This window comes from Colletes latitarsis, chromosome 9 (assembly GCF_051014445.1).
Source record: "Colletes latitarsis isolate SP2378_abdomen chromosome 9, iyColLati1, whole genome shotgun sequence".
NCBI lineage: Eukaryota > Metazoa > Arthropoda > Insecta > Hymenoptera > Colletidae > Colletes > Colletes latitarsis.
The window spans coordinates 20,409,157-20,425,702 of NC_135142.1; positions in this window are offsets into that span (position 1 = coordinate 20,409,157).

Consider the following 16,546-nt stretch of genomic DNA (forward strand, 5'->3'; position numbering starts at 1 on the left):
TAGTAACTAACAACCGAGACATAATTATTACGAGGGATTTTATAAATAAAGGAGTCTGTTCTTTTTTAAACCAGAACTTATTGTTTCCTCGTACCGTTTGGAACGCAATCTTTTCAAAGTATCATCCTATAAGCGTAAGAACAACTGTAATTTTCTACGGTCATTATACAGTAGTTTTTAATGTCATTTGGGGGTTATTTAATATTCAGAAGTCTTTAAATGCTACGGTAACAATATTAAAGACACCTTCAATTTTAAATAATAACAGTGTAAACTCGTTTTCTGAGCTTACACAAGATGGTTCTTCTTCGTTGGTCAACTTTTATCCTCTTTGGGACGTTCTTACGACTTCCCACTCAAATAAAGCACTCTTCTGTAGAAACAGAAACTGTTTGTTAAATCTTCGTATTGTATGCATTTTCAAGGATTAAAAGTTTTTCTCGACTTTTATCTTTTATAGCGTACTCTTACCTGGAAAGCGGACGGGAATGAAAGCACTCATTCTTCAGACAGCTTTTTCTTTTTACAAAACTGCAACGCTGCGATGAAGTAATTAGTTGTGGGGATGTAAGTAAAATTGCAATCTTTCTGCATCACAAGCAAAATTCTAGAAGAAATATAAGAAGCTATTTTTCTAAATTTAATAGCACTTGAACACCTCACGTTTAACGACAACATACCACTATTGTAAGTAAAATATTTAGTTTTCCTTTGTTTTATTTGTATATTATCGGAGACCAATGACGTGTTAAAATATAGAAACGTAGATGACAGAAACTAATAAAATTCTGCTTTAAATTATTTTCTCTGAAATCATAAAATACCATTTCTTAATGTTCGATTTTAATTAGACATTAAAACAAGTACTATTGAGAGCAATCTACGTAATATAAATCGCCAGATTATAGGGTTTGAAACATTATTCTTTGGAGGATATCCTCGTTTGACTGCGAGAACAATTTTCATATTCAGAGGAAAAAGTTTATAATTGGAGCTACATGAGGATATTAAAACGCGAAATTAAAAGGGCGGTATTTAAACTGCTTGATACCGCTTTAATGTTAAAAGGCATTCTTCTTTCGTTTTATCAAAATGAGTTGAAAATTAAAGCCAATCGTCTCCAATATTTAGGCCAAGGATGAAAAATTTCGGGACACAGAAAGTTAAAACAAGGTAAATACTTCACATTAATGGCTTCTGAAAGTACTTTCTTCATTGTTTACATCTCATTTGCTGTAATTTGCTCGAAAGTTAGCGAGAAACAACGGAAGCCATTAACTGCGTTTCATGGTAACATATAGTGAAGAGTAAAATTGCACCAATAGCAATACTATTCTAGACAGTAATAATTTATTTGCATATCATAAGATTTGACAAAAATGTCTGATGTCTACTTTCCGATTTCGTCGTAAATAAGCATAAATGTTCCTTTCGTGTAGGATTTTCTCGCTCGATTTAGCTTTCCTATCTTCGCGGCCATTCTTTTTCGTTTTCTTTACCGCTTAAGTGTTTCTCAATGCGCTTTCGTAAAGTGATACTTATTATCACGGCATTAAATACAGTAAATTCTTAGCGCGATGCACCTTTTATGTTATTTCTTTCGACGATCGTCGTTCATCGATCCATTTTCGCTTCGCCAACCTCATTTATGAAAAGTTACTTTTACGGTTTGATCGTGCACGTGGTAAGCCAGTTAAGGGAATCTTCTTTTGCCCTGTCGCAAAAATAATTCATACGGAAAATGCGGTTACTGGTATCGCGTGTGTGCATGTTCCTAAATTTGTCATGCATAATTTGCTTTTCAAATACAAAATTTAAAGCGCCGTTTACTTCTCGTATTTACAAATATCGATGTTTGCAACTTATTTTCATATATTTTCACATAGCATAGGACTTCATTTCTATCATATTAATGCATCAAAGCCTGTGCTTTTCTAAATTTTATTCAACTCTGTTCAGAACAGCTATTTTAATTGTTTTACAAATTATTTTAATTACGCAAACGTAACGGTGGTTACGGACCTCGAACGACGTAACGAAAACTGCACGTTTTCAGGCAATGTCGAGCAAATGCTCGGTAATATTTCGAAACTGGCACACCGATATGATAGAATGAAACGCTTTGGCACTTTTTTCCATTCGCGTTCGAGGTTTTCAAGCTCGAACACTCTTTCCACTCTCGCCAAATCCTTCCCTCTCTTTTTCTCATGGTCGCGCGAAGTTTGATAGTCTGTCGGAAAATGCATTGTATCGAGATAGAACATATTACACGCGAGAGATATTATACACGAATTTCTCGTGTCGGCGAAATGGGAAACGCCGCAACAATGATAAAGTGCGCACTTACACGTGATTTGGTTCGGATATTTCGATAGTACAGAGGTTTTTTTCGGGATTTTTGACCTACTGGCGCACTATACGTAGGCTGGCCACGTTGACGATATTCGTAACTCAGGCGCCGTAACCAAGTTCTGTGTGGATTAGGTCTGAGGTATACCTTGCATCGTAAAAAGTAAGAAGTATTGTCATTTTCAGCCAATCAGAATTTATTTTACACCGTTAATTACAGCAGGAAAATGGTAGTACTATTCGAAATAGCTGCTAACAATTGGTTACGGTGGTACCAAGGGTCTCCAAAGGATATTTCGAAAGCTGCTTTCATGAGGGCGTCCTAATGGCTATCCAAATATTGTATGAGAAGCTTTGCAAACTACATTCATCAGCTTTGCTAACAGTTTATAATCGTTCATAAGTGGATTCATATCTGGCGTACCAGAAAACCAGTGATTATTTTGCTCCAACAATGTGCAGCACCCCTTCGTTTCTCTACGAAAGGTGTTAAAACAGAGTTTAGCAGAGTCTCGAAGGAGTACTAGAGCTCCTGAATATGACTCTCTTCCAAAGACAAAGGACATTCCAAAAGGACACTACAGTTTTCAATACGCAAACAACTTGACAGTGTCTCGAGAACAATGTCGTAGAGATTATTTCAGCAAAAGCTTGGCTCTCTGAAAGTTCAGATTTTAACTGGATTATTTATAAAGTAATAAAAATATGGAAAATTTGAAGAAGGCCCTGATGAAAGTAACTTTTGATATAACTTTGGTAATCGAAATAATTTTCCTATAAAAGTAGAATATATAAATGTCGATTAAAAATTTTTATACCCATAATTGGAGGGAAACGTTGAATGTTATGATAAATTTTCAATTTTTGGAGTTTGTGATCCTCTCAATGGTAATGTTTAATGAAAATGTAAAGTAGCATGCAACGATATAAGGAAAGCTGTGCATAGACTTGTGGCGAAGTGGCAGTAGAAACAGGGGATGATTACCTTCATAAAAGTGGTACTGAAGGAAAATATCAAAACACGTAAATTCACTTTTGGTCTGAGTTAGCAAAGAATATTTTTATCGCGAATATTCAGGTCAATTTTTAGTATCAATTGAAATGCATCCTTTCAATTAGTTTCACTTAGATCCTGTGTGTGAAAAATTGAGTACATCAATTCAATGATCTTTGTTAGCTTCTAGCTTCATAATTTTTTCCAGAAGTGATCTTTCTTTTTCTCCAACAATAAACATATGTTTGGTTTGCGTGCAGCCTGTTCAATATTAAATATTCATCCTTCTAGAAGTTTCTGTTATACTATCGGCCTTGGTACTTACAAATTTAATGGCAACATGCCTTGCTACTACCTTGTCTTGTAGCGAAGCGGCCATTTTGCCAACCCGACAAAAAATAGGTTAACCACGAATACTCGAACATCGAAGACTGTGATAAAAAGTAAAGTAAAATTCGTCAGCAAATTACGTAACAAATTATTATCTTAACAGGGCAATAAATTATACAATCGAGTGATTTCATACATAATAAATTATTGCGTTAATAGGGTATTTCGTTTCTGGAAATCAACTAAGGATTATTCTTGCAAGAGAGAAAAATTAAATACGTATAGATAATTTCGAAAAACATCTCGTACAACGTATGAACAAAAAGAGTTAAACAAGCGTACAAACTTGATTTATTTTTCGTAGTTTGTGAAAGGAATTCCTTCCAATTTAAATTTCAATTCAATCGAATTTGTGGTTTTCGTTTTGTAAACAATCTTGAATTCCGTGTGCTTTGTTACGAACTGTCAAACAAGCAACTGTTTCGTTATTTCTTTTAAATGCTTCTATTGTTGATGAAATTCACTTCCCTCTACTCACGTAATACAGTTACGTTCTCATCCAACAAAACAACATGAAATTAAGTCAAAACGTGAGATAATTTCCACGCGTGTATTCACATATAAATGTGCGACCGAACAAATTTCGTTATTAATTGCGTAGAATAAATTCTGATTGGATGAAAATGATAATGTTTCTTACTCCTTACGACAGTCGAATACTTGCAACAGAATTTAACGGCAACGCTAGATACGTATATACAAACGGGATCCTCGCGAAACATACTTATGACGCCAGAAATACGAATTCTGCCAACGTAGCTACGATACACGTCGACCGTGTAAATCAATGGTTCCGAAAACCGAAAAACCTCCGTAGTATCGAACTATCGGAACCAAATCATGTGTAAGTGCGCACTTTATCATTGTTGCGGCGTTTCCCATTTTGCCGGCACGAGTAACACAGGTATAATACCTCTCGCGTGTAATATATTCTATCTGGATACGATACATTTTCCGACAGACTATCAAACTCCGTACGCCTACGAGAAAAAGAGAAAGGAAGTTTGAAACTTCTGAACCCGAATGGAAATGAACAGAGAAGAATATGTCAAGATACTTTCCCACTCGTCACTCTAATACTATTCGACCGATCGTGCTCGAAATTGAATCGAATCTTAAGACGAGAATACAGAACTTAAATACGGAGTCATGTTAGCCAATTAAACGCAAATTAGCAGACGTATATTCCAAAGAATTTTTTAAAATTCGAAATTCAGTGTTTTACCATAAATGCAATTTTTAAAAATCTTCGTTACAATAATTTTCTTTCTCATAAGTCGAAAAGTATATTACCGTAGAAGTTTAGTTGAGGGTTGTTCGAAAATGTTACGGTTTCATTTACTTTCATAATTTCTCTGTCATATGGTTAATTCTGAATATACTGTATAAAGACCATGTCTTACAGTTGCGCTGCGTATTCGCGGGATTTATTGAATTTCCTACTGTTAAACGCTTCTCTGATGTTCAGTTAACAAACATATATACGGTAAGACCCTGCTTAACGCTCAGGATACGCTCTTAAAGTTTAGAGCGCCAAGCGAAACAGCGCTAAGCTGGATTATCTTAACCGTACGTTAGTACAGATAGATGAAAACACAAGGATTCTTAGAGCAGATGAGTTAAATTTAAAGAACCTGTATCAATTTAACATTTATCTGCCTCTGTCCTTAAGATTTCTCTTTGCATGCTTCATTTTTCTCTGATAATAAGAAACTAGTATTAATTAGTATCACAGAATCCTTGGAGTACAAGAAAAAAGAAATTGTTGCACAAAAAAAGCTCCTCCCCAGTGTAAAATTACGTCGATTATTTTTAAATGAATTAAGTCAAAATTTAGTTAACCCATAAAACCATAGTAGGATCGTGTTAGTAAGAAATGAATTTTTATCAAAAGTTGTCGAAAACGTCCAGGAAAATATCATTAGTACTTTAATTTGGGACCACTACGTCGAATTTGACATTTGGTTTTTCTGTATCAATTTATTAAACAATGTCAGAAGAGGACGGGCTTTATACCGAGTAGAAATGCAAAATACCTAACCCTGTGTGTGATCTGGAGCTAAAAATTGCCTCACTCGTGATATTTTTTTAAAATGATTGATGGCTACTACACTGTCGTGTATCACTATGTAGATGTTTGTTTCGAGTAAATAATAGCACGCGACACGTTTTCGTTTTTGTATGCGTGAGTAAACCGATATTCTAACACAGTATGTATCACTTGTTGACTTTGCTCTGATAGTTTTTGGACTATGTCGGGGTTTCAAGGGATTTTACGATATGTAGATATTCAATATTTGTCACTGATAAAGCTTTTCGCTCAAATTTATAGGAAAATTTTGGAGATTCTGGAAATCCAGTGACTCGATGTAAATAAAGTCCACGTGTAATATTAATACCATTTATAACAAGCAAACCTAACTTTGATTATAAAAATAGTAATTTTGTATCAGATTTTATTATTGCATTAAGCAGCAAAGAAATTAATATAGTCGCGCGTGAAATGATTGTGTTTTGCACAGTTTAAAATGAATTTTCACATCTGCCCTCTGCCCCGCGTTAAAGTTACGGGGATGAAAAGCGTCGAAACAAATTTTATTCGCATACTATTATACACAGAGTAAAAACAAGCGACTATAACAAAGGATACGAATTGCAAAATATCCATACTTCATAATTCCAGTGTCGTTTGACATAGAAAGGGGCACGCTTGGTGTTAAAATTAATAAAATAATGTCTTTTTGTATCAAAAAATAAATCGACAGCGCGGATAAAATTGTTTGGTTTCGGTTTTGAGAAAATCAAGTTTGGAAATTTGCAGGATGTGTGTGTATTTAATTGTTTTAACAAACGCGTCCCCCGATAATTTATTGTTTCTATTTGTTTTCGTAAATATCGTCCGTAACGTAATTGGAAATAACACAAAAGGCTTTTACCGTTTATTTATTTATTTAAAGACCAATAATGTGTGTATTTAGAATTATAAATGATCGTTAAAAATAGTGTCCTTGTTTTCATACGTTAAAATATTTAAAATACTTACATTCCTATCTCTTTGAATCTTGTAAACTTTATTTGCTTGGAATTTTATTAGCGTCATTATGAATAACATGCATTCACGTTGCAATTTCGTTCGTAAGGATTGTTCTAACATGTGTCATTGACTCCAATAAGATAGTTGACGGGAATTTTCTGCACGGGCAGACGGTCCCGCACACTCGTCCCCAAGACAGATATTGCTTTCATGGTTTCTTTTAAAGTTCACCGAATTAATGACGGAAGTTCACCGAAAGTAATATCGAAGTCACGAGCCAATACAGTTTACTTAGTTGTGGTGTTGGACGTCGACTCGAAGTATTGGACGCTTAATAACGTCCTCGTAAGAAACAAGAGAACTAACATCTTTCTTAGCAAGCTTTTTACTACTCCTTGAGAATGCCATTGGTATAATACACTAATAATCGCCCAAAATTATCGGACTTTTCAACGAGAGTTTACTGTAAGAATTACAGAGCAAGTAAAAGAAAACATTAAACATAATTTGAAGGCAAATAAACCAAAGTTTGTATTACATATAAAAAATACATTTTTGAGAATCACATAAATTTACTATTTTGAATTTGATACATTTCCAGATTTTTAATCAGCAACACCAAAAATTCTCAAGTAGGAAGTTTCAAGTCATTTCGAATTTAATATTTAAAAATACGTTTCAAAGAAAAATTCGTGCAACAAAGGGTTAACAAATTTTAATCTTCTTTGATATTTCACTGCGAGTTGAAGTAATTTAAAAAGCCTTTCCATTAAACAAAGTACGAGTTGGATATTTTTTTGCTGTCCGAGGTATAGAGTGTTATAAATTTATAAGGCTTAGCTATTCCGTCCTAGTGGTTTCCGGTGTTGGCCATACATTGGTGGGTCCACGTCGACTACTCTACGCCTCCCGATATTATCTATGCATCGGTTCGTCCATGACCCTCCGTTTTATCCAGCAGCTTCCGGTGTTAACCAAACTTCGGTTCGCCCATAAAACTCTAATAATAAAAATCCTCGTGCTTCGCGTTCGCTCGGAGCCAGCTTTTAACATCGTAGACGTAATATTCGTTTGTATGGGAGTCAAATTAAGCAGGAAGAAACTTTCCAGTTAAATGTTTCCGCATTTAAACAGAATTTAATTTAAAACTGTTCCAAATGCAATCTGGCTCTTCCATGATATGTACTAGTTTTAAATTAAAATCATTTCCTGTCTGGAATGTAAGAATTTATGCAATGTAATATTGGTAACTAGGTATACAGTAATACGTTATCGTGTATTTTACAGTTCGAATCATGCGATATCAATTCGAGAAGAAAACGTGGCTGAAAAGATGCTACTGTTCGAAACACGTTTTATTAAAATAACGTTCGGTGCATGACGTTGAAACAGAATTGCGTTTCAGTTTTAATTAATGGAGCATTTCAAGAGATACAGTTGTTCATCGAGAAATATTAACAAAATGCCATTAACATTTTCAGATTGTATTTCAATAATATTCAACTGTACAGCGAAGACAAGCACACATGTGTCGCCTGCCGGATGCGCACGTGCATTAAAGAGTCGACAGAATGTCGATCGTACCGTTACGGAATTAAATTAAACCAGATTTAATTAAAGCGAAGTAATTTATAATACAATAGCATGAGACGATACGAAGAATTATCATTGATGCAACTGTGATTTGTATACATATTTTTCTACGCGATAGGTGCACAGTTATGAAAATATTAAGAGTGAAAGAAAAAACGTATATCCTGAATCGATATTCTTGGTCGTGTATGCCAAGTTGATTTTACGTACGATAATAGTTCGTATCCTCGACTAACATATTTTCTACGAGCTACCGGTGTTTTCATAAATATTGTGTACCAACAACGCGATCATAATTATACTTTATCGTACGCAGGGTGCAATTCGTAGGAAGCACGATGTAGAAATTTATGTTGAACACTTGCCGATAAAATACGATATTTAATACGATGAGAAGGTCATATAACTCTCGCGTACTCCGGTTGCGACGCGCAAGACAGTTGTAAAGGGAGTTAGAATTGGTTTTAGGGGCGAACGAAATCAGTAGCGACACGATTTAAGGATCCAAATAATTTCACAGATTTATTAACGATTATAGCGGGAGAAGATGGGAAATGTATTAACGCTCGTACCAAGATCGATTGCCTTATTAATGTCGGTGAGAGAAACGTCATTGATGGCGTAGAGGTAGGAGTAGCTGTAGGAGTTACGAGAGAATTTCATTACATGGCAGTTGCATATATCCCAGTTCGAGGTTATGGAGTCTACACCAGATTTCAAGTTTATGTAAATCGGATTGGAGCTATTTGAGTTTTGGGTCCCTTGCTAACTTGGTGGAATAATTTCAAATTGTCAGCGTGCAGTAGAGCATTTACATAAGAAACATTGTTTACAAAATTACTCGTGAAAATAAGAGAACGTAACGACCCTAAGTGAGAGCTTTGTGAAACGCTTGAAGAAACGTTGAAATTATTGATGCAACGATTAAAAAATTTAACGACTTAAATCGAATCAGACAAAAGATTATACCAGAGGCCAAGAAATATAATTTGTCAAATGGGATATTTTTTTAATCCATAAAGACAACGTCTACTCGCCTAAAACAAATGCAGAAAATGGAATAGTTGCAAATCGGTGACAAAAACTTCGTCCAAGTGCTTTTATTAATAATAACGAAACTATGGCAGACATTATTATAGTTCTAGTTTAACGAGAAAAACATGTTTTGGGGTTGTTAAACTTTGAAGTCGTAATCTTTATTAGTTTTTGAGGCATCGCTTCCGAAAGTTTGGAATGCGTGGCTTCGAGAACAACTTGTTTAATGTTTCCAATCACTCCTTTTTGCGACAAGGCATCATTTTCTTCGAATTTTCTTAAGTTTGTCAATTATTAGAATTTTGTTCGACCAACTGCATAAAATAGAAACAATTGAAAAATCCCACTTTAACATTTACGTTATCGTTCAACCGGTAACTTCCAAAGACATTGAAACCTATGGAGCTTCTACTATATTTAATTCTGAGATCGTTTGCAGCCCCTCTTCGTATTAGCTTTCATTAAGTCTGAAAGAAATTGAAACAGGTGGTTATCGTAGGTATCAACTGCCCTAATCTGCTTGATAAGTAACTTGTCTGGGGGATCATTTTGGTCGTCTAGGAAACGTTCATGATATTTATAGTTAGGGGATACTTCGACACGTAAAGGGGTCAGAAAATAGAGCTACTTATTAGTCAAATTAAAATACACACCATAGTAAATTAATTATTAATATGAAAACTATTCACAGAGACAATTTAAGTTTAAATTTTCAAATGTGTATACTTGCATGAAGTTGCTTTAAACCGTGGATAAATATAGTTCATCGATTTAAATTTTGAACCGAAAAAACAAAAGACGTAAAAAGATAACGAAAGGTGGAAGATTTTTGCGTTCTTTTTTTTTATCGAAGGAATACCCAGCACAGTAGTTTGCTCGTGCGATTATTTTTATTTCGACAATTGAATGTAATGGGAATAATGGCACGCGTGGCGTGCATATTGCCAATGTGTACTATATCTCCGTAGCTACGTGTCTCGGACAAAGTCGCTGCATCGGAAAGAAAGAGGAGTGCACACGTGTGTTTCCCTGTTATCGGTTGCGCACGTGCAGGGAAAAGTGAAGGAAGAGGCAATGTGCATAAGTATCTCCGGGTTTTCCATGTGAATACGCTGAATGACCGTTAGGATAGAGGGCAATATCGAAGCTAGCTGACTTGGCGGGCCAAAAGGCTCCACTTTCTGCAACCTCGTCCGACTTACCTTCGTTCCACATTCTCGTATCGCCAGACTTTACCGTCATATTCTTCCAGCTTGTTAATGTTCAATATCTTCGACGTTCACCGTCCTCAAAGAATGTACACAAACGTATAGATGTAGCCTGAAGGATTTTGTCCATCGACGGTTGGGCAATTGTCCAGGCACCGGTACTCTCGTAAATCGGTTTTGCAGTTTGCGAAACTTCGCCTCTCGAGCGGATAAAATGATCGAAATTATAAATAGTTGAATCTTTATTGTAGAATTTTTACTAAAAGATCTGATTGTCATTAAAATACAATTACTCAGCATGGTGATTTCACCATAAATCATTTTGAGTATTTTATATTTTACTTATGAAACTATTCTAGGCAGCTCAGAGTTTTAAACGAATCCTGTCGCGTTATCAAAGTTCGACTCACTGCCAAAAACATGACTTTACACTCTAGGTCAGGAGTGAGGAACTCTTTCTCCGACTTTCCTGCTTCGTCGAGCAACCCCCACCATGCTTAGTTAATTTCCATACGTATATACGCAAAATTTCCAATGGGTAATAATATTTTTGTAAATCGTTTTTTATTAAAATATCATAGAAGTGAAATTATTTGAAGAATCCATCAGAGTGAGCGTAAGAGAAGAGAGAGTAGAAGTTCCTCAGTCCTGTTCTAACTAAAGTGGATGGAGGAGTAAATGGAAGAAAGTGTCCAGGAAAATAAAATGAAAACGTGAGGCTAGATTTTATTTAAAAGCTTTAGCAGCAACCTGGCTTTCGTTACTCGGATTTTAAACAACTGTAATAGTTATTAAACTGTCAACAATGGGTACATATAGTTAAAAATAAATTGAGAAGTTTCTCTCTCGAATATAACACTTTAATATACAATATTTAAAAGTGCTCGACAATTTATGTTTACACGAAAATGTGTAAGATATCCCATTTTTCTTGTTTCAAGGAACAATTTGCAAATGGACGTGGCTGTTTGTGTTAAAATTAAAAAATCTTCTTATTACACTGCAAAGTTTGTAGCTTTTTGTTAAAACGTACATTTTTAAAATTTGTACAAAAATATTTAATAATTTTACTTTAAACATGCATACATAGCACTTTAACTTCATACAGAAAATTTACATACTACGTCGCAATTTTTTAATTTTCATCAGATAGAAGATAAATTGCCCTCGAAAACGAATTTTGTTTCAAGTCAATACCGTAGTCAGTTTCAGAGAAAACCACTATGTACAAAAATATGCTGACTAGTAATTACACAAACACTCTGTATACAAATTTAAATTTATTTTCAATTAAATAAACAATTTGTAATCTAGTTTTATCGTACACCAGTCGTATAGTCAATAGGAAGTGCTGAAACTACTTTGGATATGTAGCGTCAAAGTAAATGTGAAAATAAACATAGAAGATAGAAAAAATTATAGTAGATGATATGATCATTAGGTAGAGGATGAAATGCCCTTTAAAATGAGCGTTTGTACGAGTCGATAGCGTAATTAGTTCCGGAGATATGGCGATTTTAGTTTCAAGTCGATGCGGTGGCTAGTTTCGGAGATAGAAGGGTTCGAAGCGTTTGCCTACGTTCATTGTGATCAATGAACTCGCGTGCGTGACAATAGTAAACAGTGCGTAGTAAATTCTTGGAAATACTACGACTTCCTGGTCACGTGACTGTCTCGACTTACGCGCGACAAGGAGGTACGACGCGACGCGTCAGACGGAGACAGAGATAGTCAAATTAAGAAAAATACCCTTTTACATAAATTACGATATCTCGAAAACGGTAAGTCGGATCGACAAAAACAAAAAACCATTTTAAAGGAGAAGCCTTGCCGCTTCTAACAGTGGTTCAATAATTAATAAAACCCTAGTAGTTTTGGAACTGTACGCGTTTAAAGTTTTAGTATTTTTAATACGAGTTGATAGACTGCTCTAAGGCGGACATCGCGTGAGCGAGGGAGAGAGAGCGAGAGGTCCGAGCTTATGACGGAGAAACAGATAGTAGAAATGAAAAAATTACACTTTCTTTTACACGACGATATCTCGAAAACGGATAGTCGGATCGACAAAAACCAAAAACCATTTTAAAGGGGAAGCCTTGCCGCTTCTAACAGTGGCTCAGTAATTAGTAAATCGCTAATAGTTTCGGAACTGTACGCGTTTAAAGTTTTAGTATTTTTAATACGCATTCTTAGAGTGACCCAAGACGGATATCGCGGGAACGAGGGAGAGAGAGTGAGAGGTCCGAGCGTAGAATGGAGACAGAGATAGTGGAAATTAAAAAATTACACGTTCCTTTACACGACGATGTCTCGAAAACGGATAGTCGAATCGACAAAAACCAAAAACCATTTTAAAGGGGAAGTCTTGCCGCTTCTAACAGTGGATCAATAATGAATAAAACACTAGTAGCTTCGGAACTGTACGCGTTTAAAGTTTTATTATTTTTAATACGCGTTATTAGACTGTTCCAAGACAGTGGAAATTGAAGATTCTCGCCTTTAATCTTTGCTATTCATGTACAGTATTTGGGTACATGAATTTATGTAACGTTAAGGATAGGATGTATCAACTTGAACGAGTGCTCCAGACGAAGGAGACGTTAACTCGAATTGGCACTAGAAATGCTAGGCAAGAATTTCCTGCTAGTTGTTGGGCACGAATCCAATTTCTACCCCAGAAGTTTCCGTGTTTAATATATTCACCCCTTCTTTTTATGTATTTGACAAATATTCCTCTTGCAAAAATGAACGCTTGTAATAAAACTGAGAAACGTTAATAAAAGTTACGTTTCAAAATGAGTAACGCGCTTTTTGAGTCGCAAATCAAACTTAATAATTAAACAGCATTCAAAATATTATCAGACTCGCGAAATTCAATATTCTGTCTGCTACGATTGTTTTATCGGACAGTGTTGTTTATGAAAATCTTATTTGTACTTTGATCACAAGCTCCTGATTTTCTTTGATATCGTTACGAAAAGTTTGTTGCTCCCCCCTCTTTCGCGACCTTAACACGATTAACAAGCAACGTAGCTTGAACTTCCATGAAGTTACTTCGCTAACTGACCATGAAAGGATGAAACGAATTAATTTGAAATTGTATTATTATTATATTACGTTATTAGTACTACAAATTTAAAAGATCGCAGTCGTTAACGTTTTCAGTGACTGTTTGCCACGACTTTGTTAAATTCTTTTTCGCGAAATTCAACAAAAATCCTTGGTCAGCTATTTGATCTATTTCTCCATTCTTTTTGCATGAAATTTCGTCTGCCGGTTGCGCGAAGTTTCAACTGTTACACTAAAAACGTAGGAAGCGCGTAGACAAACATAAGATTTCCAGCGTCCGTTATGTTTCACATCATATTCAGTTCCAAATAAACAGTTTGGATGAAAAGAAATTTTGGCTGGCACAAACGAAAACGTGAATGTTTCTGCGGACCTCTGCGTTCGGGCAACAATCCAGTATTTACTCACGATGTTTGAAACAACATGCAATCTCACGTGACATTTAATTGTTTGCAAAATTATAAATTTTGAGCGTTAATAAAAAAATATATTTTCACGATCTATCGGATTGGCTGTAATATATCGCGACTAATGGTGTAAACTAAATTTAATCGAGCATAATTAAATGATTACTGTACCAGTAACCGTCACGTTTTTGGACCGTTCTGAATTTTAATCAATTAACGTTTTATACACTCTCGAAATGAAGTTAATTCTGCTTCCATTTGCATATAACGTTAAGATAACAAATTCAGTAAATTTGCGGTGAGCTACTAAAAATTTATTTGGAACGCGCCCGAATGGAATTACTTTTCGCTTGTCGGTGAGTGAAATATTGTAAAACTTGGTTGTCGTTGATGTGAAAATATATAGCGCAGAATTGGGCGTACAATAATTTAGGGCACAACCGAAAAGCATTTAATTCCGCGTGAAAAATATAAATGGAACTTGTAGAATTAAATTTTGTCACGTAATCTTCTAATCCGTACGTCATTTTATTTTTAAAATAATTCTCGGACACGCGTATGATAAACAAGCACAATTTATATAGTAAAAATTCAAGGCACAACGTTTTTAACCGGGAAATATTTTTCAATTTGTACATTTCTATTTCCGTGGAACTTTGCGGAAACGTAAACATGTTAATGTGTCAAAGAAACAATGTTTTCCTGAAGAAATTCACTCTGAGAAAGCGTCTTCTCTTTATAGTTTGTGAAATTTGTATTCCTTTCAACTGCAGGAAATAAAATATGACCATCGTATAACATTGGTAGTATGGGTTGGAGTGACGAACGGTGAAAGTTAAATGGGGGCGCGCGCATGGGGACATACTGCGTTGAACGTAATAGAGTATTCTAATAATTTATTATAATAAATGTGTAAGAAAAGCTTTCTCGATGATAACAGCATTTTCCTTCAAAATTTTATAGAATATAGACAGGACAATTCAGTAAGATTAAAAGTATGTAATAGTGATAATTTCAGAAACTTTTAAAACTATTTACATCTACTGAAAATAAATTTTCCACGTTAAATAAGTTAGTTCTCGTGGGTCACATATTCCTCATTCTGTAACTTTTTGTGAAAATTCAGATTTTCAGTATAAAAAACTTATAATTTGCCACTGCAAAGTATTAATTGCTCTGTTTAAATTAAATTCGAATATCGGAGAAACTCTAAGATATCGAAAATTTGAATTAATTTTGACGTAGCAATTCGAAGAAAAACAATGACGAAGTAACAAGCATATTGATAACGACTCTGATAAAGCTTAATAGCTCTTGAAACTGTTTGGTGCTTAAGTGTTTCGAAGATCAACTCATTAACTGAACTAACTAACTGATGATCTATTAATGGAGCCTGATTGCTTGTGTGATGGTAAAGTGTATGCAGATCTAGCTAACTGATTATTACTAACTGCGAGTCTGATTGCCTCGAAATGTCATGCTTGACGATTCTGAATCTAACTGACTATTGAAAGCCTGATTGCCGGTTTAGTCGATAACTCATGGTTACTATCTGTTGTTTAAGCGGACAACCGACTATTTTCGAAGATATCATGACGTATATGTCACTGCACTAACGCATAAATTAATAGAAAATATATCGAAAACAATATTTAATTAAAATCGTACAAAAGAACTGTCATGATTAAAACTCTCATATAGTTTTCGAGCTGTCAAGAATGAACTGATTCTCCTTTATTGCAAATTTATTGTTCCTGTGTTAAATTATACTTTAACAGAATACTATTTTTTTATTTTCGGATTTTAGGCTATATAGTTACTTCGTTATTTGACATTGAGTTATCAATATATTGCCAGCACGTAATTCGAAATTCACCAACACGCTATCAATACGTCCTTTGACATCGATACTATCGGCAAATTGCCAATACGTCCTTTGACATCAACATCATCGTCATAGTTACGTTTGTTCACACCGACATAACTGCGATTACCAATGCCCATATTCGAGAGGCTAGCTATGAATGTCAAAATTTTGTTGCCTGCCACCGACAGGTACATTTCACAAGCAAAGGGTGCAGAAGTTTCCCATAGATACGCACGCTAACGAACAAGATAACTATGCAAAATTTCCTTTAAGTTCCAAATTCTCCTGTTTGGTCAGTCGCGCGTAACTGTTGCTAAACTTACGTTGGCCTCCGGAAATTTCTAAGTTACTAATATGCCTGGCTCCTATTGAGAACGGGAGTAGTCTGTTCCTACCCATAATTTACGTTAGTGCCATAATAGGACCGTTTCCTGCTGCGTCTATTATCGAATCGAAAACTAGAACCAAGGCTGTTATCAAACAGAACGCCACGTTCTCTCAGACACCTGTTCTCGACACGAATACAGATCTTTTAATCGTCATATTTCAACGATCGTATGTTGCAACAATTGTCTGTGATAAAGTAACTCGAGAGCATTC